Source organism: Loxodonta africana, chromosome 5 (assembly GCF_030014295.1).
Source record: "Loxodonta africana isolate mLoxAfr1 chromosome 5, mLoxAfr1.hap2, whole genome shotgun sequence".
Lineage (NCBI taxonomy): Eukaryota > Metazoa > Chordata > Mammalia > Proboscidea > Elephantidae > Loxodonta > Loxodonta africana.
Window position 1 is genome coordinate 61,273,724 of NC_087346.1, and position 25,118 is coordinate 61,298,841.

Here is a 25,118-nt window from a genome sequence, read left to right on the forward strand (position 1 = left end):
ACTCCTGTTTATCTGGAAATGCCCTAATTTTGCTATCATATTTGAGAGACAGTTTTACTGGATATATAACTCTTGACTGGCAATTTTTTTGTTGTTGTTCCTTCCAGGCTTCATATATGTCTTCCTACTGCCTTCTTGCTTGCATGGTTTCTGCTGAGTAGTCCAAGCTTAGTCTTAATCACTCTCCTTTGTAGATGACTTTTTCTTTATCCCTAGCCACTCTTAAAATTCTTTTTTTATCTTTGCTTTTGGCAAGTTTGATTATAATATGTCTTGGTGACTTTCTTTTGGGATCTACCTTGTATGGGGTTCAATGAGAATCTTGGATAGACATCTCCTCATCTTTCACAATATAAGGGAAGTTTTCTGCCAACAATTTGCTCTGTATTTTCTGTTATTCCCCCTTGTTCTGGTGCTCCAACCACTCATAGGTTATTCCTCTTGACACAGTACCCATAATTCTTAGAGTTTCATTTTTTTTTAATTCTTTAATTTGATTTTTCCTCAAATAAGTTCGTGTCAAATGCTTTATCTTCAGTCTTACTAATTCTGACTTCCATTGCCTCAGTTATGCTCCTATGACTTTCTATTGAGTTGTCTAGATCTGACATTTTATTGTTCATCTTCTGGATTTCTGTTTGCTATGGATTCCTCTAGCCTGTTAAATTCGTCACTGTGGTCTTCTATAATCTTCTTAAGTTCCAGTATTGCTTTGTCTGTGTGTTCCTTGGCTTGTTGCACATTTTGCCTGATCTCCTTCCTTTTCTCTTGAGGAGTTTTTATATTAACCTTTTGTATTCCACCTCCAGTAATTCCAGGAAATTCTCTTCCTCTGGAAGATTTCTTGAATCTTTGTTTTGGGAGCTTGCTGAAGCCATCATAGTCTGCCTCTTTATTGTAATTTGATATCGACTGTTGTCTCCAAGCCATCAATAAGTTATATTTATCTATTTTATGTTTGCTTACTGTGCTCTAGCTTCCTGTTTTGATATGCCCAAATAGGCTGCTCATGTGAGCTAATTTGATTATTGGCACGTTTGAAGCTCTAATGTCCTGTCACCAGGTGGTTAGGTATGTAAGCCCAGAAGACCATTTACTTTTCTTGTATGGATTCAGCTCAGGTGTCCAGATAGTCAGTCACCATGTGTGTATTGTAGGCTCTTACCTACAGTCCTAGATGGGCAGTGGTGATTGTAGTAGTCACAGGTATCTGGCTGCAGTAGGGGGTCACACGCTGAGAAAGGCAGGAGGCTGACGGATGCCCCTGAGTGTCTGGGAGGAAAGTGTGTCCCTGTTCCCTAGAGTACATAGGTGGGTGGGTTTTATAACTGGACTATGGACACCCAATGCTATTGGCTGTAAGGACTGGGAGGCACCAGTTATTCTTGGACCCCTCTTGCAGGTGTCTAGGTGGTATGGGTGGAGTCACCAGTCCTCAGGCCCTTGATGTGGGTAGGTGAGAATCTTGCTTAATGGACAGAGCGGTGTGAAATGTTACAAACCCACCACTCCACCATATAGCTAATACAGTGAAGCTTGGCTTCAGGTATATACCCTGCTGTACTGTGCTAATGAGTAGCTATGTTGTTAAATTGGGTCCACTCATGTCTGTGCAGCAATGTAAGGCATTCAAAGTCTGTGAACCCTTTATACCTGTGCCTAGGCAAAGGAGATGGACCTGCTCTGAGTTCCTGGCTTAGGGGAGCTGGCAGATTATTTTTCCTGTTTTTTAATTTGCTCCCTCTCCCAGGCTGGAAGAATGGCTCAGGGTGCATGACGGGCCACACTTTGGGACCAAGGGAAGCAGTAATCAGCCATTGCTGAGGCTGTCCTGGGACCCAGTGCAGAGCAGGTTCTTCCCAAACAGGGTGTTTTTTGATCCCTGTGGTAGGTTAGGCGCATGTACTTATCTTTTGCCAATTGAGGGCCGCCTCTCACTGGTTCGGGAGGGCTGAGCAGACTCTCTGCCACTTGATCTCTGCCAATGTAGAAAATGTGTTCCGAATGCCACTGCTTGCCTCACCATGCTCGTCAGCCGATTTGGCCTGCAGGGTGCTGGTTCCCTCTGGGTCAGGTCTGGCAACTCCTTGCTGCTTGTGAGCCATTTCTCCCTCCCCCTGCCACTCAGTCTGATGTTTGCCTTTGATGTTCAGGGCTCCTACGTTGTCATATATAATCAATTCACTTACTTTTTGGGGTCTTTATTGTAAGAGAGACCACCTGAAGCATCTGTCCAATCCACCATCTTGGCTTCACCTCCTGGGCATATTTATTATGATATTTCTATTTTTTTTTTCATTTTTTTATTGTGCTTTTAAAAGAAAGTTTAAAGTTCAAGTTAGTTTCTTGTACAAAAAGAGAAACGCATTGTTATGTGACCCTAGTTGCTCTCCCTATAATGTGACAGCACACTCCTTCTTTCCACCCCAGATCTCCCGTTTGCATTCAATCAGCTCCTGTCCCCTTCTGCCTTCTATCTTGCCTCTGGACAGGAGCTAGACATTTAGTCTCATGTATCTACTTGAGCTAAGAGACACACTCCTCAAAAGTATCATTTTATGTCATATAGTCCAGTCTAATCTTTGTCTAAAGAATTGGCTTTGGGAATGGTTTTGGTTTTGTGTTTTGCCCTTAATTTTAATTATTGCCTTTTTGCCCTCTATAAATCTGTATTAGGCACTATGTAAGTGTCTAGCTTAACATCTTTTCCTAACTTTAACTTTCTAAATTTCGCTTATCGGCTTTGCTCTTAAATATTACCTCAAAGTTTTGTGATACTGGCCATGCATATTGCTGGTGGAAGATAAGTCCATATTAATCAGAATACTTCAGAACTCTAACAGTCCATTCCTGCTAAGATTTCCACTAAAATGGATACATTTGTATACGTCTCTGGATTCTGCTACCTCTTGTCTTCTTTTTCTTTTGCTCAATATATGCTAAAAGAAAAATCCAAATCTCAGGCACAGTACTTAGAAAAAATAACTTTAAGCCTCTCTTTCTAATTTTCTACAAATTAAGGAGAATAAATCTTCCTCAAATCGTTGTTCTGAGAAAAGCATTTAGCACAATGCTCAGGACAAAATAGACAATTAATAAACAGTGCTAGGATCATTTCCATATATAGCTGTATTTAGCCTCATAGTCTATTTCATCTATATCTCTGGTTCTTTTCCCTAACATCTTCCCATGAAATGGATTGACACAGTGGCTAAAACAATGGGTCAAACAAACCAATGATTGTGAGGATGGTGCAGGATTCCACAATATTTAGCGATGGAGCCAACTCAGTGAGGACTAACAACACTAAGATCACCCCCCACATAATTGTACATAGTCTAAAGTCTATTTTATCCAGGACATTTTCCCTATGGTCCTATCCACACAACAAGTGGGTTTTCAAAATGTTTACAAAGAAATTTCTTGTATAGTATTTACACACATCACCCCTTCTCCCAAATATTTTCCAACTCCAAGACTGCTGCTTTATAAATATTGCTTTAAGAAAGAAAAAAATTTTAAAAATAGGACCACTCAGGATTTAACATACAGATTTTAGCACAAATGATATTTTATACTCGCATCCTAAAATAAGCTTCAATTAATTTTATACCTTATCAAAATAAACTTAGAATAAAATATATTGATAGTGTCAAAGTAAAAATGCCTATCACCATGCCATCTCAATTTTTGTTTATTTACATTTAGCTTATTCAGTAAGTTAGTAAAAGCTTTTGTCAGAACAGTTCCTAGTAAATTAGATAGAAAAAAGGAGGAGACAACTAACCAGATACCTGCTATTGGATCTTGGTGAGCTTGCTTGTGTATCACTTCCATTAATTGGCAATTTAATGGGGAAAAGCCTACTGAACACATAGACTGTTAATTATGTTCACTCTGAAGTTTTGGAGGCCTTTTGAAAATTTGGCTTCTTGACTGTTACCGGGATTATCCCATACCTGGGACTTGTGATTTCCAACACAGCATGTTTCTAATCTTATTAATTTATATAGTCAAGATATAGCTAACCAATGACCTGATGCTTCTGTTCACAACCAAAACCAACTATAGTTTTATAAATTTATACCCACTGCTGTTGAGTTGATTCCAACTCATAACAACTCTAAAGGACCGAGTAAAACTGCCCAAAGAGTGGCTGATGGATTTGAACTGCTAAGAGCAGGCATGTTCTTTAACCACTGCGTCACCAAAACCCTTTATAAGTTTATAATCATCAAAATAACAAGAAAGGACATTTTGTGAAAGAGGAACAGATTTAATTAGCTATATTCTGAAACTATAGAAACTAAGATATGGAGAAAATAAATAACTTGTAGGAAATCTTTTGGTAGAAATAAAATTTAATCTCCATTTCCTTGAATCCCAAGATCAAGCCAAAACCAAACTCATCACTGTTGAGTCGATTCTGACTCATAGTGACCCTATAGCACTGAGTAGAACTGCCACATATGGTTTCCAAGGCTGTAATCTTTATGGGATAGACTGGCACATCTTTCTCCCAATGAGTAACTGGTGGGTTGGAATCGTGGATCCTTCAGTTAACAGCCCTTCACTTAACCACTGCACCACCAGGGCTCCTTAAAAAAGTGATCATAAAAGAACACACACAAAGACATACACATGTGTCCACACACGTGTAAGAAAGGATTAGATATTAGCCGTGAATATTTGATACCTTTAGAATTAGCAATATTTTATTTGATGTCTTTAAGTATATCTCTATTATTTCTGTTCATGTCAAAAGGGATAAATGGTATGAAAGAGCAAAAAAAATGGTAACTATAAAATTCTAGACATAAATAAAGGAAGATGGGAGAAAATGAAAGTAAGGAAGAAATGAAGGGGAAAAAAGGAGAGAAAAAGAGGAGAAGGAAGGGGAAAGGAGAGAGGGAAGAAGGATGAAAAGATAGTATGATTAAATGTCATTAATAATTTTAAAAAGATAAAGTCTCCTGGCCTATTGCTCAATATTTGGAACACAGAACTCCATGAAAATGGTTAAAAGAGGTTTTATAAGCAAATTTGGTTAGTACTGAGAGGAAATCAATATATTATAGGAAGTTATAGAAAAAAACATGTTTTAATAGATTTTAAATTCAAAGAGGCACAGGTTACAGAGTGAAAAAATAATACCAATTCAGATAAAATATAAAACATCCCAAGTTGGAAAGGTTTTGTTAACTGTTACAAATTCCAGCAAATGGTTACCAATCTTAATTAGCAATGTCGTACTATCAATTCTCCAAGAACACAGGGATGAATTGAAACCCTTCCTAAACACATCCTAACGACAATTATAGTACATTGTATTAAACATCAAATACAAAAGTCAATTATGAATTTTATACAATAAGGAAAATATAATAGGTGTAAAAATAATTTTTATCAACACTTGCACTTTCACCATTTAAAGTGAATTTTTTGAACTAAATGTCAACTTTTTAGGTTTTTAGGAGCACTACCAAATTTTGATTTTTTTTTTAATTATAAAATCAAAGCATCTCAATGTAAATGTATGTGGCATAGTTAGTGTTACGAATTGAAGTGCGTGCTCCCGCACCCCCTAAAATACTTGCTCGAATCCTAAGCTCTATAGCTGTGAATTTAATACTATTTGGAAATCGGGTTTTTGTTATGCTAATGAAGTTATATCAGGATAAGGTGTGTCTTAAATCTTCTGAGTTATAAAAAAGCAGATTAGACACATAAGCAAGCACAAATAGGGGAAAGATAGACGCTGTATGGAGAACTTGAAGGAACACCTAGAAGGCCGGTAGAAAAGCTGGAAGAAGGATTTTTCGATATGGGTTATTTTTAAAAGCAAACTTAGAAAAAAGATGCAAAACAAATAACCTTTTCTCCAGCATCCAGGTTCCCCACTTGCGAATCTTACCACTTTTGCTTTCTCCTTTCCCTTCCTCCCTCCCTCCTTCCATCTCTCTCTGTCTGTGTATCTGTGCATGATATTTCTTAGTGAACCATTTGAATATAAGTTGCAGATTACATCTAAAAATTTTAGTGTGAATTTCCTAAGTGAAAAGGATACTATTCCACATAAACAGAAAAATCTTCTGAAGCAGCAAATTAACATTAAAAACAATACTACCATCCATGTTGTTGTTAGGTGCTGTGGAGTGCATTCCGACTCATAGCGACCCTATGTACAACAGAATGAAACATTGCCTGATACTGTGCCATCCTCACAATTATTGTTATGCCTGAGCTCATTGTTGCACCTGCTGCGTCAATCCATCCCATTGAGGGTCTTCCTCTTTTTCGCTGACCCTCTACCAAGTATAATGTCCTTCTTCAGGTCCTGGTCTCTCCTGATAACATGCACAAAGTATGTGAGACAAAGTCTTTCCATGCTTGCTACTAAGGAGCATTCTGGCTGTACTTCTTCCAATACAGATTTCTTCATTCTTCTGCAAGTGTATGGTATATTCAATATTCTTTACCAACACCATAATTCAAAGGCATCAATTCTTCTTCGGTCTTCCTTATTCATTGTTCAGCTTTCACATGTATATTGAAAACACCATGGCTTGGGTCAGGTGCAACTTAGTCTTTAAAGTGACATCTTTGCTTTTTAATATTTTAAAGAGATCTTTTGCAGCAGATTTGCCCAATGAAATGTTTCATTTCTTCACTGCTGTTTCCATGGGCATTGACATTGTTATACATATGCATTATTCAAATTTTGACCATTGTCCCAATAATCCCCTTTTAGACTCCTCCCCTTGTGGCATAGGGTCCAGTCCAACATCACACATAGCATTTTGTCATTCTGTCTCTTAAGTCTCATTCAACCTGGAATAGTTCCTAAATCACCCATTGTCTTTTGTGACCTTGATTTTTTTTTTTTTTTTAATGTGGCCACTGAGTTTACAGAATGTTCCTTGGTTTGAATTTATTTGATATTTGTGTATGATTAGTTTCAGGTTCTATACTTTTAGCAAGAATACTACAAAAATCATGTCAATTTACTAAGTAATTTTTGATTACTTGGTTAAGATGGTGGCTTCAAACATCACTGCAAAGTTACAATTTTTTCCTTTGTAAATAAAAAGTATTTTGGTGGGGGGGGTTATTTTGAGACTCCACAAATATCCTGTTCTCAACAAACTTCCACCATCTGGTTTTAGAATACATTAATGATTTTTGTCTGAAAGAATTACTATGATGATGGTTGCCAAATGTTGATTTTCTAATTCACCAATTCTTCTTCATTGACTAGTTGGCATTCTATGTAAGAAGAGCTTGCTCTTTTCCAACATTTGTTTATATATAGTATTTATTTATAGCTATATAGATGCAAAGATTTCTAGCTTATTCAATAAGTTATCATCTATAATTATCTGTATTTTTTTAATCCTCCAATTTGTTCAGTGAAGACCCTTTAAACTGCTTTTTATTTTATTTTGTTTTACAACAACCCATCATTTTTAGTACTGCCTTGTAAAACAAGATAATCCATGTTCATCTTGAATTTTTATTGCTCCAGCCCTGGAACCATCCATAACTCTTAAGAACTTGGTGTCTTTTAGGAGAGAATGGTCTTTAAGCATAAAGATCTGGCTGCTTGATGTAATCATTGCTTCTGGGATATCATTGCTTCTTGGCTGTCTAAAAGACAGAATTAGGAAATAACGTGTGCATATTTAAGCAGATATACATATACACATCTATCTCTATTTATCTACCTATCATTTACCTATCTTTCTATTTTCCCTCAAGTTCAAGCCAAGGGTCAATCTGCTTTCACTATTTGTAAATCCCTTCTCTAATAGCAAGAAATCAGATGCCCTTTATGATTAATAGATTTACTTGTTCGTTCATTTCCTATGTAACCAAGCTCCTTACTCCATTGGCTACTTTCTCATCCTTATCATTCTTTAGCCCCACTCACAACCATGGCCAAATCTTCAAACTTGAATCTTCTTTGTCCTCAGCACCTTAAATCACACTGGTACTGGTTACTTCAAAAGAAGGAAAAGAAAGGCAAAGGAAGGGGAAGGAAGAGAAGGGAAAGAGAGACAAAGAAAGGGAAGAGGAAGAGAAAGAGGAATGGGCAGAAAGGGAAGAAGAAGGAATAGGAAAGAAAGACAAAGGAATTAATTTTTTTTTGAAGAAAATATAGAAGATAGAAAATAAGATGAGGAAAAGGAAGAGACAGTCAATAGATTTTAAAGAACAGAGTGTTTAATTGGATTATAATGTTCAGGATTCTTGAATCTTTGATATACTACTTGAAAAAGTGTATTTAAGTTTCAATCCTAGTATATTTGTTTCAAACACAGATAAAGGCCACGCTAAATCAGGCAGCAACGATTTTATTCCCAAGAAGCATGGATCTAAAGTTTATTCAGAAGAAAATTATTACAGTATATATTTTCTTGTTACTTGTTAACCTAGACCTCATAAAAACTAAGGGTAAAGGAGTCTTAAGGCTCTAACATGTCATATATTTTATCACCATGAATAGGATTTTTTTTCCTACATTTGAAATTATCTGAACTAAAAGTTATGGCACAGCTTAAACATTACCACTTTCACAAAACATTCTCAATACTTCAAAAATACTTAGATGCTCCTCCAACAAACCAAAAACCAAACCAATTGCCATCAAGTCGATTTTGACTCATGGAAACCCTATGCATGTTAGATTACAACTGTACCCAATAGGGTTTTAAATGGCTGCGACCTTCAGGAAGCAAATTACCAGGCTTTTCTCCCTAGTCATACCTGGTTAGATTCGAAGATTCAAAGCACCAACCTTTTTACTACTGAGTGCTTAACTATTTGCACCAATCAGGAACTCCACTTCTTCAACATGATCCCCCAAATCCAGTTGTTACCCCCAGGAAGACTTAATTATAATAGACTATATATATCTGTTCCACATGACTGTGAGCTCCTTGAAGGCAGGGACATCCATCTTATTTGTTTTATATTCCAACTCTAGGAGTAGGCTTAGAAAATAAACAATGCTCAATAAAACTTTATCCACAGAATGAATATAAATATTCTTCATATCTCATTTTAATTTCAGAATGATTGTGAATCAGTCTGGAGTACAGATATGGCACCCTAGTGCTAAAATACTAGAAATTGCATACCCCAGTGCCTCTTCACTAATTTAAATTTAGTCCTGACATATTCACATATTTACATTGGTGCCTTCTTTGACCTTTTGTGCCTTATAACAATTCTTCATCTTATATTTGTGTGGTTTGTATTGATTTCCTAAATTAATTAACTCTGCACTACTCACCCTGAACTCCATATTATTTATAGTCACCAAGGTCAGTCTAACTATGCAAAATTAATTTCTCTAATAGAACAAGTCAATGTAAACGTCTATTATTTTATAAAATCATGAACATATTCTTTATTCATTTTCCAGAAATATATTTAAGATATTACAAAGCACTGGGTTTCCAGTTTGAGATAAGAATCTGAGGGTGTTTTGGTATTCTGCCTAGCAGTTCAGTTTGAAAAGTTCTGGTAACTGTTACCTTCTTTAATCTTTAAAACAACATATAAACTAGGTAATATCATCTTCATTTTAAACTTGAGGGAGAGGAAATCAGAGACCACATATCCAGCAAACATATCAACACCATGTCTTGAGTCTTTCTCTATTCCACCCCATTGTTTTCCTCAGCTTTTTATTTTGAAATATTTCAAACCTACAGAAAGATTAGTTCAACGACCATTGGTACACTCTTCATCAAAATTCACAAATTCTTCCCATCTGCCCTATCCCTTATTCTGTGTCTCTGATGCTCTTTTTTCTCATGCTCTCTCTAGATACACAGGCATAGATTTGATATATATGTATATATATGGATTTTTTTTTTTTTTTTTTGCTATCTAAAGTAGTTGCAGATGCCATGGCACTCCACACTGAAATAATTCAGCACATATCTCGTAAGAATAAGGGCATTAAATGCTGCTTAATTAAAAAAAAAAAAAAAAAGCAATGTTCAACATTACCTAAGTAGTATTTTTGTCACAGATATTTAACCCAAATGAAGCAGCGAGGAAACTATATGATAAATCTATATTGTAGGGTAGTCTACACAAAAATAGATCTTTAAAAGTATTAACATCACAAAAAAACAAAAAAGGAGTTGCGATTTTTCCAGATTAAGGGTGACTAAAGTACCATGGAAACTGATATAACAAATCATTCTTTTTTTTTTTTTTTTTTAGTTTCTTATTAAACAGTTAATACACAAATTGTTTTGTGATATTGGTTGCCAACTCCCCGATGTGTCAACACTCTCCGCATCTCCACCCCAGGTTCCCTGTTTGCATTCGTTCAGTTTTCCTGTTCTTTCCTGCCTTCTTGTCTTTGTTTTTGGGCTAGTGTACCCATTGGTTTCGTATCCATGATTGAAGCATGTCCCTCATGTGTGCTATTATTCACCCTATAGACCTGTCTAATCTTTGGCTGAAGGGTGAACCTTAGGAGCGACTTCAGTATTGAGTTAAAAGGGTGTCTGGGGCCTTACTCTCAGGATTTCTCCAGTCTCTGTCAGACCAGCAAGACTAGTTTGTTTTATTTTTCTGAATTTTAATTTTGTTCTACATTTTTCTCCCACTTTGTCCAGGACCCTCTATTGTGTCCCTGCCAGAACAGTCAGTGGTGGTAACCAGGCACACCGTCTGGTTGTTCTGGGGTCAGTCTGGTAGAGGTTGTGGTAGTTGTGGTCCGTTAGTCCTTTGGACAAATTTTTCCCTTGTATCTTTGGTCTTCTTCATTCTCCTTTGCTCCAGCTGGGGTGGAACCAGTAGATGTATCTCAGAGGGCCATTCGCAGACTTTTAAGAACCCAATCACTACTCACCACAGTCGGATTTAGAGCACTGTCTTTATAGACTATGTTATGCCAGTTGAGATAGATTTCCCCTGAGACCATGGCCCCTGACCTCAGCCAAGGAGATCTGTCTCTAAGGGCATTTGGATGTGCCTATGAAACTCCTATAGCTTCGTCCTGGTCAAGTTGTGCTGACTTCCCCCCAGTATTGTGTGCTGTCTTACCCTTCACCAAAGTTACCACTTATCTACTATCTAGTTTGTGTTTTTCCCTTCCCACCTCTCCCTTCCCTCATAACCATCAAAGATTATTTCTTTCTGTGTAGAAACTTTTTCATGTGCTTTTATAATAGTGGTCTTAAACAGCATTTGTCCTTTTGTGATTGACTTACTTCACTCAGCACAATGCCCTCCAGAATCATCCATTTTGACAGATACCATTCTTAATTGTATACTATATTGAAGGAATTAAATAAAAACAGTTACAAAAGACATTTTGATGACAGTGAATATGAATGGTATATTAAGCCAAAAACCAAACCTACTGCCATCAAGTTGATTCTAGCTTGTGGCTACTCCATGTGTTACAGAGTAGAACTGCTCCATAGGGTTCTCTTGGCTCTAATCTTTATGGAATCAGATTGCCTGGCCTTTCTTCTGTGGTGTCACTGAGAGGGTCCAAACCACCAATCCTTAGGTCAGTAGTTGAGCACAAACCACTTGTGCCACCCAGGGACCATGAATGAATATTAGATAATGTTATTTCACCATGACTGTATTGTTTTTCAGAACAAAAAATGAAAGTGTTTCTAGAACGTTGCTTCCTCTAACATACATACATACCTACACAGATCCATAAGAATTATGTGATTTTATAACTATAGTATATGAATGTCTATAGCTCTTTTCATAATGCGTCAAAGTTTTAAATGGAGTTATGGAAAGAAAATTAGTAATATAAATATCTTAACTTAATAGTCCTAATAAAAAAATTATAGATAACCTTTTCCCCAGATTTTATCTTACATTCAGATCTTTAAGTAGTTATTATTAACATTAGCAATCTACGTAAAACAATTATTTATTTCCAATAGTGGTGCAATAAGTAATTGTTTCTCCCACAAATCACAAGGCTTTTTATAAGCTATTCAGTCTACACCGGGCAAAAAAATTGAAAGAATCAGAGAGGTATAGATAAATTGAGATTATTTAAATACATAAATTTATTTTACGGTAACTCAAACACATATATTTTTAACTACATAAAATATTTTACAATGTAAAGAAGGAAGGCTACAAGAGAAATGACCATGCGGGCTAAGAAGAAATGAAACCACAGAGAACGGGAGGGAAAAAGGCAGATCACACCACAACAAATCTTTAGGATTGAAAAGGATGAGTCATTTTCACCAGGATTAAGGTTGGAACTTGTTTAGTTATTAAACATTATCCTTTATTATCTGCATACAGTAGGGAATAGAATAAAATTTAGGGGTAAGTTGAAGAGTTTATAAATTCAAGTAGGAAGATATGAATGTTGGCTGATCACATTGATAAAGGCTCAACTGAAACAGGCAGTGATCCTGGTAATTTGTGTATTTAAAATAAGATATAAAAATAAGACATGGGGAATTTCTTCTTTATAAAGAATTTTCTCCAACCCCATGGATATAGGAAGCCCCACAGTGGTTAGGAGCTTGGCTACTAACAAAAAGATTGGCAGTTCAAATCCACCAGGTGCTCCTTGGAAACTCTGTGGGCAGTTCTACTCTGTCCTATAGGGTTGCCATAAGTTGGAATTGACTAGGCAACAATGGGTTTTGGCTTTTTTGGTTTATGGATATAGGGTCTGATTAACTTTTTTAATCAATTGAAATTGCATTTAAAATCATGGATATAGCTACATTATTTTCTCACTGCTAGCATTCCCTTTATACTAATTTAGTGTTTTTGTTTGTTTGGTTTTTTAATAATAAGTATTCCATACTGGGTTTTAAAACTGAGAAGAGTCAGAACTCTATTTATATGGCCAATACCTTTGTTAAAATAAATACCCATAAAATATTTTTTGAAGAGGTGTTGGAAAATGACAACATACAGATAAAAAAGAAATTCAATCTGACAAAAAAAATGTCATGTCCAGAACTTGAAAATTCTCAGTAAGTGCAGTTTCTTGGTAAATTTCTCCATTTAGATGAAATAGACTGGATTCTCCACTTATTTTCTCAAGGTAAAGATCAGCACATTTCTATGTTAAGTAATCTTTTTTCTGCATTGCACTTTCCTTGTTTTCAAATTAGTTAATGATCTCACTGAACTTCAGTTTCTAAACCTAGGGTTATCTCTTACTTTTTCCTCATCTCCATGTCCAGAAGGCCATTGATGATGTCTTTGCTTCCTTTGAAATTCTTCTGTAACCCATCCGTCTCTGTGCTTTCTTATACTGGCACTATGCCTTAGTTTAAGTTCCCATTCTCTCTTACATCTTTATTGCAGTTCACTCTTGTGATGTCTTTGTTACTAGTCTCTATACTCTCCAAGTTTTTCTAAGCTCTATTTCCATACTTTGGTGTCTAAAATGTAGATTTCATCTTGTTATTATCTTTTTATTCCTTTATCACACTTTCTTGGTTATCTATCCTCTCCTCAATTTCATCCTTCATAATAAAGCCCTGATTTTGTTCAGGTATCAGGTGGCCTCAAATTTTAGGGTAGTCTAGGAACTATGATTCATCTAGGAATTGATAAATCCATCCCCACATTAGTTATCACTTTTTGAATGAGCTTATATAAGGATTTTGGGCACTGAGACAGGAGGAAGAGTCTACCATGTAAAATTTCTAGGCAAAGTTCTTAATAAAGAACTTGGAAGAAAAAAAAAAAGGTTTTAGTATTGAGATTTTGATGTGTAAAATTAATTCAGCTATCCAGAAATAATAAGAGGAAAGAATTGCAGAGAAGTAGACTGAAGTTGTGTTTTCAGTGAACAGTAGAATTCACCATCTTTGCATTCACACTATCTCTAAGCCTTCTTGTCATCTGAGATATTAACTGTCCTAGTTTTACTTTCAGTCAGGTCTTCTGTTACTTGAAGCATAAATTCATTAATCCCAGAATTCCTATGTTATTGCTAAATTACCTACCTGAGAAAATTCACCATGCTTGGTGTAGAATCCAAGCCAACTGGAATCATCATGATCTGGCTCTAGTCTACCTTTCTATTTTCATTTGACTACTTTCTCTTAGCTTTCTGAAACAGAGAACATTTATAAATCTTGAGTCAGAGGTCCTTTCATTTCTCAATGTCTTTTGTACTGCAACCTCAGTGAACAATGCCTGTCACCCTCTTACCCCCATCTAAATGTCTTGAAGTATGAATCATTCTTCCAGCCACAATTTAAATGCTCCCTCAATTGCAAACCTAATCTGGCCTATTGTATCAGAAGCAATCATTTCCGATTTTTATCCCCAAAGCAAATTACTCACATTTTACCATTAGTAATCGCATTATTTTTATATCTCCCCATTAATCTAGTTAAGTATATTTTTGTTTGTTTAGTGGGTGTGGTTTCAGTCCTGCCTAAAGAAAAGTCAGGAAGTAACTGATAAAGTGTTGGAGTTTACACCTATACATCTTTGCAAAATGTGCCAATTTTTTTTTTTTTTTTCTTTTTAAAGATGAAGGAGAGAATAGAATTGTATGTAATTGGCACTTGAGATGAAGGAAAGCTCTAAGAATTACAAAAGTATGTAGTACATTTGACTTGTTTTTTTGTTATTTTTATTGACCCTTTTAAGTAAGAGTATAGTCAGAAATGGAAGGAAGTGATTCAGGAGGAAATTTATTGGCTTGGGCCAAAGCAGAACCTCTGTTGGAGGGATTTTTCCACTTTGAGATTAAGCAGAGGTTGGGGTCTGAGCAGGGCAGCATTCTTACAGCACAGCCATGATGACAGAAATGGCTGAGGCCCAGTGTGGTGTGCAGGAAAACAGCAGGAGGACTAACAAATGGAACTTAGAGTTGAACACCAGAATCCCCGAGATCTGCCTGACATATTTTATGGGGGACTCTTCAAAAGGATTGAGGGCCTGTGAGCACCTATACCAATATGACCTTATTTGTGCCCAAAAGCAGTATGGTTTTTGACATCCACAGTGCATCGATATTCCATTGCACCTGTAACAATGCTTTACACTTAGTAGGGATGCAGTAACTATTTTCTTGATTGAACTAAATAAATTGGTCTACTTCTTTAATAAACCATGACTTGTCATCCATCCATGGTCACCACCCAGAAGAGAAACTACCCTGAGTTGGGATATATTAACTTCAAGGCAATTTTATGAAATTAAAAAAAAAAAAACTGGACTGCAACCATACCCACTAAACAAATTTTATGAAATAAAAATAACTGTAATACAGGAACTGAGAATTTCTTTTTTTCTTTGCTGTTTTGATTTTGTTTGTTTGTTTTTTTCAGTAATGACAAGTAAAAAAGGTAGTAAAAGAATCAAGAGCATTCAAAATTTCCAATTTGTAGAATTTTTTAAAAAATTACCATACTGCAAATGCAAATTTTTGCCTGCATCACTTTGCCGTCAAAAGAAATTGATCTCTGTGTGAATTATAATATTTAAGCTTATGGCCTTTCTGAGGAAATGCACCTGCAGCAGAATGAGAAATGAGGGGAGGCCGATCATTTGGCACATGGTCAGTACAGTTACAGGAATCTGTTTTGAAATGGAAGGAGCACAGTCCTGAATGGTAGAACTGATTAAATTCATGTTTTTCAGGAGTTCTCAATTCTCTCTCAGATATTGCCTGGACTTATTTTATCCATACACTGCCCTTGTAATTTCAAAGAGGAATTATAAGGATTTGTAGATTATTTGCAGATTCAAATTTTAAAGCACTAGGGCTCTTTGGCCAATCATATCCCTCTGATTGTACCTTCTATAAGATGACAGGTGGTTTAGCTTGTTGCTTTCAGGTGATGATGGCAGAAGCAGGCGCTGAGTCAATTACGAAGAGTTCTTTCCAAACTGAGGATAAATGGTCTTTGTCATAAGGTATCTTCCCAAAGATTGTTGCTTTTGTGATTCGATTTGCCTCCTGGTTTACAATGAAAAATGATCCTGAAAAACCTACCTTGGCCACTTTGAGTTTCTGCATACAAGCCCTTCAATCCCAGGTTTATCTTTTACTTTATCACCATCCATAGTTATGTTAAGTACTTTGCTACACAGCACTACCAACTTAATAAATACACCCTGCATATCTGATACACCCAAATATTCTAGAGAATGTTTGCACAATCACAACCGATTCAGTCTTTGTTCAATAAAATCATATGAAAATATCCATTTTCATTTTGTCTATTCTATAGCTAAATATGTGAAATGTCTTTAAATAGTTTCAATTGTACTATTCAAATTATGATTATCTCTTAGCAAATCGAATGTCACACAGTTCATCTTATTCTAGGGCCATATGCTTACATGCTTGCAAGCTTTCCCTTATTTTACTTTTATGATTATTTATTTTATTATAAATAAGCTACTAAAACATCTTGCTTAATTTAATGTGGAAACCAACACTTTTGGAAATTCCTGTCAGTGAAAAAATATAGAAATACAAATATTATGAGCCTCTCCCATACATACACACACACAATTAGGTAGACAGTAAAAAATATAGAAGGAAAAATACTGAAAGATGAATAGTAATTCAATCAGACTCATGTGTTGGGATTATAGGTTTGTTTCCTCATTTCGATTTGTAAATTTTCTTGCATAAAAAGTAAAGACAAATACAGTAGCCTCCTACTCTCAGAAGGTTAACAGAGGTATATTTGGACATTAACATTTGCAGAATTTTTTATTCTTTTCATTTTATTTATATATATTTCCTAATCTTATAACAATGAATTTGTGTTACAATTTGTAGTACAAGGTAGTTTTAAAACCTTTTACCAAAAAAATTTATTTTTAGATGGAAAACTACAGATGTCTCATTCTAATTTACATGTAGCTTTTTCCTTCTCTGACCAAAATATGTGGCTGGAATATATGTTCAACCTCATCACTGTCTAAAATTTCCATGAAAACATAGTGGAACTTTTTTTAAAAGAAGATACAGTTAATACAGTCTGGGTTTAAACCCAGATTTTCTTTAGGTCCGTTGTGATTGTTGCTGGTGTAAAATTGAAGTCAGTTCCTTAAAAGGTGCTAACTCTCCTGCCAAGATTAATTTGATTTGTGTGTATGCGCATGTATCCATGTAGGCAAGTTGTTTTATTTTACAATTAGATACAGAAGCCCTCATTTTTATAGGTTAAAGAGGAAAGTGTACACCTTTTTCTAATTCTTATTTATTTGTAAACTATAAAATAGATCCACTTGGATGACTCCCTGGACTGTTTAGCCACACATTGCCACCTGTGTGATGTAACAGGTAAATTTCTGAAATGTCTGTGAAAAAACATATAGGTGTTTTCTAAAGACACTAAGGAAGTTTGATAGGTAAGAAATATCTTCTAAAGCAAAGAATCCTCTTGTAAATTTAATATTCACTGCTTAATTGATCTGCCCCATAAGTGTGAATTTTCATACACTATTTATTTTCAATGCAGAGTATGTACAAATTTCTAGTGCTGGGTAAATTTTACTTTTTATTATAGGAATTTTGTTATCTAAAGTTTATTAAAAGCCTCCCCCCACAGTACTAATAATTACATTGTCATGAAATAGGCTTTTTAATAGCAGTTACTTTTTTTTTTTAATATATTATCTTTCTTCAAAACAGTTGCTTAATAGCAAATTAGTTTTAATGGAAATTTATTCCCAAGATATGCATGATTATATATCACATTTGATGCGATTACTGTGTAAATTCTGATGAAGTACATTTAAAAAATTTTTTGAAAATATATGCTAATTTGGTAAACTGATTGAAATATAAGCAAGTTTTAACCCCATTTAATCCTTTCAAAACACTGAAGAAACAAAATTATACATTTATTTTAAGAGGATTTTGCTTACATGTAATATTTTATTTGCTTATGTAACTCATATCAGATATGTTCAAAGAAGTTTAAAAACACATTGTTTGCTTTTCTTTAAAATCTAGTAGTATGTAGAGAAAGAAAGATGGTTCAAAGGAGAATAACAGAATTAGAATAAAGCATGAAAGAAGGTTGTTGTCTGCTTCAAGATAAGAAGACGTCAACAAAAAATTTTAAAGCGGAGCAAGTTTCTACCATAAAATTTAAATCCACCTGGACATGGGGGGAAACCTTGACTTTCAGATCCTGATACTTAATTTCAAGTATTCCCCACCCAACTCTGGTGACTGAGATTTAAATAAGACACTAGAAAAAATTTGTTGATTCATTCATTCATCCTTTCACACACTTAAGGAATATCTTCTTCTATGAAAGTTCCACAAACCTAAAAACCAAACCCATTGCCATTGGGCCAATTCCGACTTATAGCGACCCTATAGAACAGAGTAGAACTTTCCCATAGGGTTTCCAGGGAGCGGCAGTGGATTGGAACTGCCGATCTTTTGGTCAGCAGCCAAAAGCTTAACCACTGCCACGCCAGGGCCCCATGGCAGTTTAGTGGTGTAAAAATTCTCACTTTCCTTATGAAAGACCCATCTGTCAGTGGAGGCTTGCCTGATACTCTGATGCTGAACAGGTTGCAGTGGAGCTGCCAGACTAAGACAGACCAAGAAAAAAGGCCTGGTGATCTACTCCTGAAAACCAGTCAATGAAAACTTTATGGATCACAACTGTCAGATCTGGAACCAATCATGAGGATAGCACAGGACTGGGCAGCATTTTGTTCCACTGTGCATGGGGTCACCACGAGTCAGGCCAAGTAGAAAGCAGCTCACAAAAAATATTTCTAGGTGTTGGAACGTACAGATGAATAAGGCATGGTTCCTGTATTCAAAGAGTTTATCAAATTGCCAGAACATAATCAACCAAATCAGAGATTTTCATATATTGTAGTAAGTCCCATGATTGACACAATAGTAGAATGAGAGAAAGAGGACACAAGTCAGTTTGAAGGGAACCAGAAAGGCTTCCTGAGATGTGTAAGATTTTCTGTGTTGTTATATTTACATTGTATTCACAGTTGCATAGATATATCTGCCTTCTGAAGAGAATTAATGATAATACCTGAGAATTTTTAAGACAGTAATATTCTGCCACAGATTAATAAAATTTAGAAAGGAAAATGCATTAAAATTAGCATGAAATGTGCACATCAAGGGAACATGCATTGTTTTATTTGAGTCATACACATAGTTTATTTTAGTCAAATAATACAGCAATTAAATCCGTAAGAGTCATAAAAAAGATGCCATCATACAAAGCAATCCTATCACTGCACTTAATTTGTGCCAGTGTGTTCTGTTCACAGTGATTATGAGCTCTTTATAATGGCATATAATTAGATAAACAAAAGGATGGATGACAGGAAAATACTGAGGCAACTTCAGCACATTAGTTCTGGGTTTAGTTAAATTAGGTTGACACTATATCAATGTTAACTCCAAAATACTGGCTTTAATTTCATAAATACTACATAAATCTATTTCGGTTATAGACAAAAACACCAAGGTATCCTCCTTTTGTATATTTTTATAGTGGCAAAACTAAACACTTGAATTTGAACTACCCCTGGTGATGCAGTTAAGAGTTGACTCCTAACCAAAAGGTCAGCAGCTGGAATCCAGCAGCCGCTCTTTGGAAACCCTACGCAGTAGTTCCACTCTGTTCTATAGGGTCGCTATAAGTCAGAATCAACTCAAAGGCAATGGGTTTGGTTTTTTGGTTTTAACTAATATAAAGTAAACGTTATTAGATGGAATCAGAGATAGTGTACAATTATTCCGAAAGAAAATTTCTATTCATACAAATGCATTTAGCAGTAATAAAACTGAATCACTAAGAGGTTAAGCAACTTGCCCAGAGTCAAAGTTGGGATTTACAAAATTAACGGATATTTTGTTGGTGCCAGACTTTGTGTTAGACTCCAGGCTTCCTGATTCCTAACTTTTAGCAACTGTAACATGGGACATTTAAATATCTTAATCACTTAATTAATTACAGAGGTGACTACCTCATTTTATATGAAGTAACTTCCTACATTTATTAGTAAAACTACTACACTCATGCCAAAGTCGAATTCCCAGAAAAGCACTTAAACTGCAAAAAAGAATTAAAATATTTTGGTAAATATTTCACTGCTCTTTTTGTATTTTTTTATCATGAACAATTCTTTAAATGAAAAATGTTTCTAAGTTGTAGTAATGTAAGAATCTAACTAATCAAACTGCAAAGTGAGTAATGAGACCAAATGTGAAATATTTTATGAAAAGTGTGTTTGAAAGAAAATCAATTTGTTCATAAAATTTATGGATATGTTCATTGGAACAGATATAATAGTTGAAATAAAATATACTTTTTATTTAAAAGTATTGTTGAACAAGAATAATTGTAGCATAATAAAGATCCAATTACAATTTTATATTGTTCTTCTAATATTTATTCAATGGAGAAGTAGTCTTCTGTCCCTGCATGAGAATTGGCCAGGTCTCATGAATTTTCTGTTCTAACTTAAAGCCACTTGAAATAATGAAATAGCTTTTCATTATCTTCCATTCCAAGATCAACAAGTCTTCCCTGAAGGTATTTTTTTTTTTCTTCACATGTCCAGTTCAGGCCTGTAGTTGGTGGCCATGTGTCTTCAGGAGAGGAGGGCTATGTGCTCAGCTATTGTCCCTTTGATAATACACTCTCTTTTCTAACTTGTTAAGTTAGGGGTAAGCAAATGGAAAACTATTGTCTGTGACCTTCTTGGAAATGAGTAATGGCACTTCTTGGAATGAGAAAGCACAAGACTGTTTAAAGGAATATGACCCATATTTTTGGTGATGGGTTACTTTCTCCTACTTATGGCTATTTTTGTAATCATTTAAAAATAGGGATCTTTTGAGAATCATGTTTAATAGAGAAAGTATGTTTTATAATTACCTACTGTTTTTCAAGCTGTATATTACTGAGGCCCCAAAATATGTGTCAAGGTCAGAAAAAAAGCGAATTGCTGAAATACATTGTACATTGTTTTTGTTGTTGTTGGCTGCCATCTGTTGTTGTTAGTCACCCTCTGACTCACGGCAATCCCGTGTGTTACAGAGTAGAACTGTTCCATATGGTTTTCTTGACTGTAATCTTTATGGAAGCAAATCACCAGGTCTTTTCTTCCTAGGAGCTGGTGGGACAGTTTGAACCACCAACCTTTCCAAAACAAGCTGATCACAAACCATTGAAGAAATGTTGACCATTAAGTTTAACAAATGAACATCAGTAATAAATTATTTTATGTTTGATCAATAACTATTTCTGTATCTACAAGTCAGCATAGTTATAAAGTCCAGCCTAAGACTCAGTGATTGCATCAAGGGACCCATTATCACTAAAGATTAGCTTTTATAGACAAATCTTAACCAATCAGTGTTCATTTGTTCACAACAACTTTTAAAAAGACACATATAATTCTTGAAATATAGTTAGGCCTCAGAATCCATATTCTATTCCAAGTACCAAAATGAGATATGTTTCAAAACAGGCACAAAATAACTTCATACTTATTGTTTTGGGGATGGGAAACAAGCTGCACAGGTGATTTCTTCTTGATTCTCTCTGAAATAATGAGAACCTTCTCCCCCAAAAGATCTTTTGCATGTAAAATGGACTGAATGGATATGTTTTATATGTCTATTGAATCACTATGAATTTAGACATTATTTATTTTAGGATGTCAAAATAAGTCAAGTAGAAATTATTTTAAGTTGGGTAGTCCTAGTTACTTAACAAATAAGGCTCTGCCACATAGTTTTGAGTAAAAAGGATAATTCCCACTTAACTGAATGACCAAAAAAGAAAATAGGAATCCATCAGGATAGAATAAAATGAAATAAAAGGCATATTTTAGTAGATACAATATAAACACGTTGTCTGTTTAACAGACTTTATACTATAATAATGTAAGGAAAATCAAACACTTTTGCACTGTACAATCTTTTAAAGTAAAAAAAAAAATTGTTCTGTTGTTTATTCAGTAGCATTGTGAACCCTGCTAGATGCTAAGGTATGTGATCTACAAATGAACTATACATAGTTTCTTTCCTGAACAAAATTACTTACGTCCAGACAGAAATCTAACATTTTCTTTAATAGACACGTTTAACACAAAATTATTGTTTTGTGGAAGAAGGTAGTCAATGTATGTACGAAAAATGGGTAACCAAAACCAAACCAAACCCAGTGCCGTTGAGTCGATTCCGACTCATAGCCACCCTATAGGACAGAGTAGAACTGCCCCACAGAGTTTCCAAGGAGCACATGGCAGATTCGAACTGCCGACCCTTTGGTTAGCAGCCGTAGCACTTAACCACTATGCACCCAGGTTTTTGATAAGAATTTTTTCAGGGATTGAAAATAATTGCATTGATAGCATAGATTAACTATTTTTAAGAAAAAACTTCCCTTTCTAAATTTAAAGGTTGTATTGCTTAAATATTTTTTGGTACAGACTCATCTAAAAGTTAAAAAGTAAGTATTTTTGGCTCAAAATTACAGCATTTATCTGTAGATGCTAAAATTTATCATGCATATTTGGAAAATCTATGAAAAAGATTTTCATCCAACTGATAAAGACATAGCATGTAACCAATGTGAAATATTTTCCCTTTTATTTGTTTGTCACTTGCCTTTAAAATGATAAACATAATTAACAGCCATACTCTTCTACTATAAAAGGTGGAAAATGTGGACCATTTTCCTCTTTCTAACAAATTCTTCAGCTGACACAGCAGGTAGATTCTTAATGTTAGACTCTGCTGAAGTGTCAGAGCTTTGGCAAATCTTTTGATCTGTATTAGTACTGTTATTAGTATTCAGGAATGGGGACTAGGAACAAAAACAAGTCATTTTTCTTTATTACTTTGCCATCATGAAACCAATCATCAAATTGGTAATAACAGGAAAAAGGTTGCAAGAAAGAGTTTGCATTTCTGAGTTTGAGGATAATGTAACTTTCCAAAGGGGAGTAGGAATAGTGAGGAATATTTAAAGTCCCTACAGGAGGACAAAAGATGTTGGCAAACACTTTACATAATACATTAAAAAAAAAAAAAAAGAAAAAAGCTGCCATCAAGTCATACGTCACCCCATAGGGCTTCCAAGGAGCAGCTGGTGGATTCGACCTGCCAACCTTTTGGTTGGTAGCCAAATTCTTAACCACTGAGCCACTAGGACTCCTTAATACATATATAGCATTTAATTGAGGAAGCTCAAATCTTCCAGTTGAAATTTTAAAAAATATTTTTATTAAACATCCATTTCTGCCTGACACTTCCAAGTTAGAATGGAGCAAAAAGAGGGGGCGCGAGAGAAAGACCTTTATTTATTTAGAATAAAAGAAAAGGTGTTTCAGTGAGTTTATTCTTTTCTCTGTAAAACAACTGGTCAGCCTCCTTTCCTTGAAACACTTTCCCTGTTTGCTACATCACCCTCTTTTCATTTTGTTTGCTTCTGGTTATTATTTTGCTATCCATCTCAGGCTCCTCTTCCTGCTCATCCTGAACTTGTAAGAGTCAAGGCTCTATCCTTGGTGATCTGGCTGTTTTTCTCTACAGTCTCTCCCTTGAAAACCTCTTTCTCCCTCCTGCATTCAACAAGCCTCTGGCTGCAGATGCCTTCCTATGTTTGTCCCCAATATTATTCTGTGTCCTGACATACGTTCCTCTCCTGCACTGATCAGCAAGAATTATCACAAGTGTTCATCACGTTATCTTAACTACAACAAAAATGTTTAAAACTAAACCATCATTGTGCATTTTAGATTTTCTCTGAACTTCCTTATTACTGTCAGCAGTACAGAGTTATCCCTTTCTCCCAGGCATACAACATTGTAATCGTCTTTGTTTCTTCAAGTAACATGGAGTTAGTCACTAAGATTTGTCAAATTGTCCCTCATATGAACTCTTTCTGTCCTCACTATCTTTCAGTTTCCATTGTTACCATGTTGATAAAAGAATAGATGATGACATAGCTGACCTCTCTGCCTCTCTGTAGTCTGTGTTTCATGTAATTACTTCTGTAAACAGTTAAATTTTGCTCTAGCTATACTTTGTTGTGGAAACCCTGGTGGTGTAGTGGATAAGTGCTGGCTGTTAACCAAAAGGTTGGCAGTTCAAATCCACCAGGCGCTCCTTGGAAACTCTATGGGGCAGTTCTACTCTGCCCTATAGGGCTACTATGAGTCAGAATCGACTCGACGGCAACGGGTTTGGTTTTTGGTTTTTATACTTTGTTGTAGTTAAGTATCCTGTGCAAATATTTACCTAATTCTAATAGAGGATCATAAAACCCCAAAACCCACTGCCATCGAGTCAATTCTGACTGATAGCAACCTTATAGGACAGAGTAGAACTGCCCCTATAGGGTTTCCAAGGAGCGCCTGATAGATCTGAACTGCCGACCTTTTGGTTAGCAGCCTTAGCTCTTAACCACTACACCACCAGGGTTTCCAGAGGATCGCAGCAAGAACTTAAGACATACAGAATTAATAAATGAAAATTAGTCTAGCTATTAACCTGTAAAAATGATATGCAGATTATTATTACATAAATTATTATTAGATAATATAAACACCCTCCCTTCTCCAACTATTAGATATAAAAATTGTTTAAACTCTTTTATATCACAAAAGAGATTGACTTGAAACACCCAAAAACACACCCTGCACTAATTCAGTCTCATTGACATAACAAAGACCACCCGTTCCCAAATGGGATTAAAACCACAGACATAGAGGTTAAGTTTTACAACACATGTTTTTGGGGGGACACAATTCAATCCATAACACAGACTATGCATAATTATACCCATAGACACGTCTATTCAGCAGCCTAGTTATCATATACCTACTAACCTATCAATCCAGTTAGCTCCGTAAACTTTGAACACATTTCTGTGAATCTACTGTATATATAGTAAGTATTCAATGAATTTGTTGATTTTTTTCTGTTTATACACAGTACAAATGACTTACCAGCCTGCATCTACAGTTACCTCCAATTTTAAAAATTGTCTTATCCAATCATTTATTTTTATTATAAAAGTACATTTTGAATATGCTAATTAATTATTTTATCTTTTTTTCAACATCTAAAAAATATATATTCAGAGTCT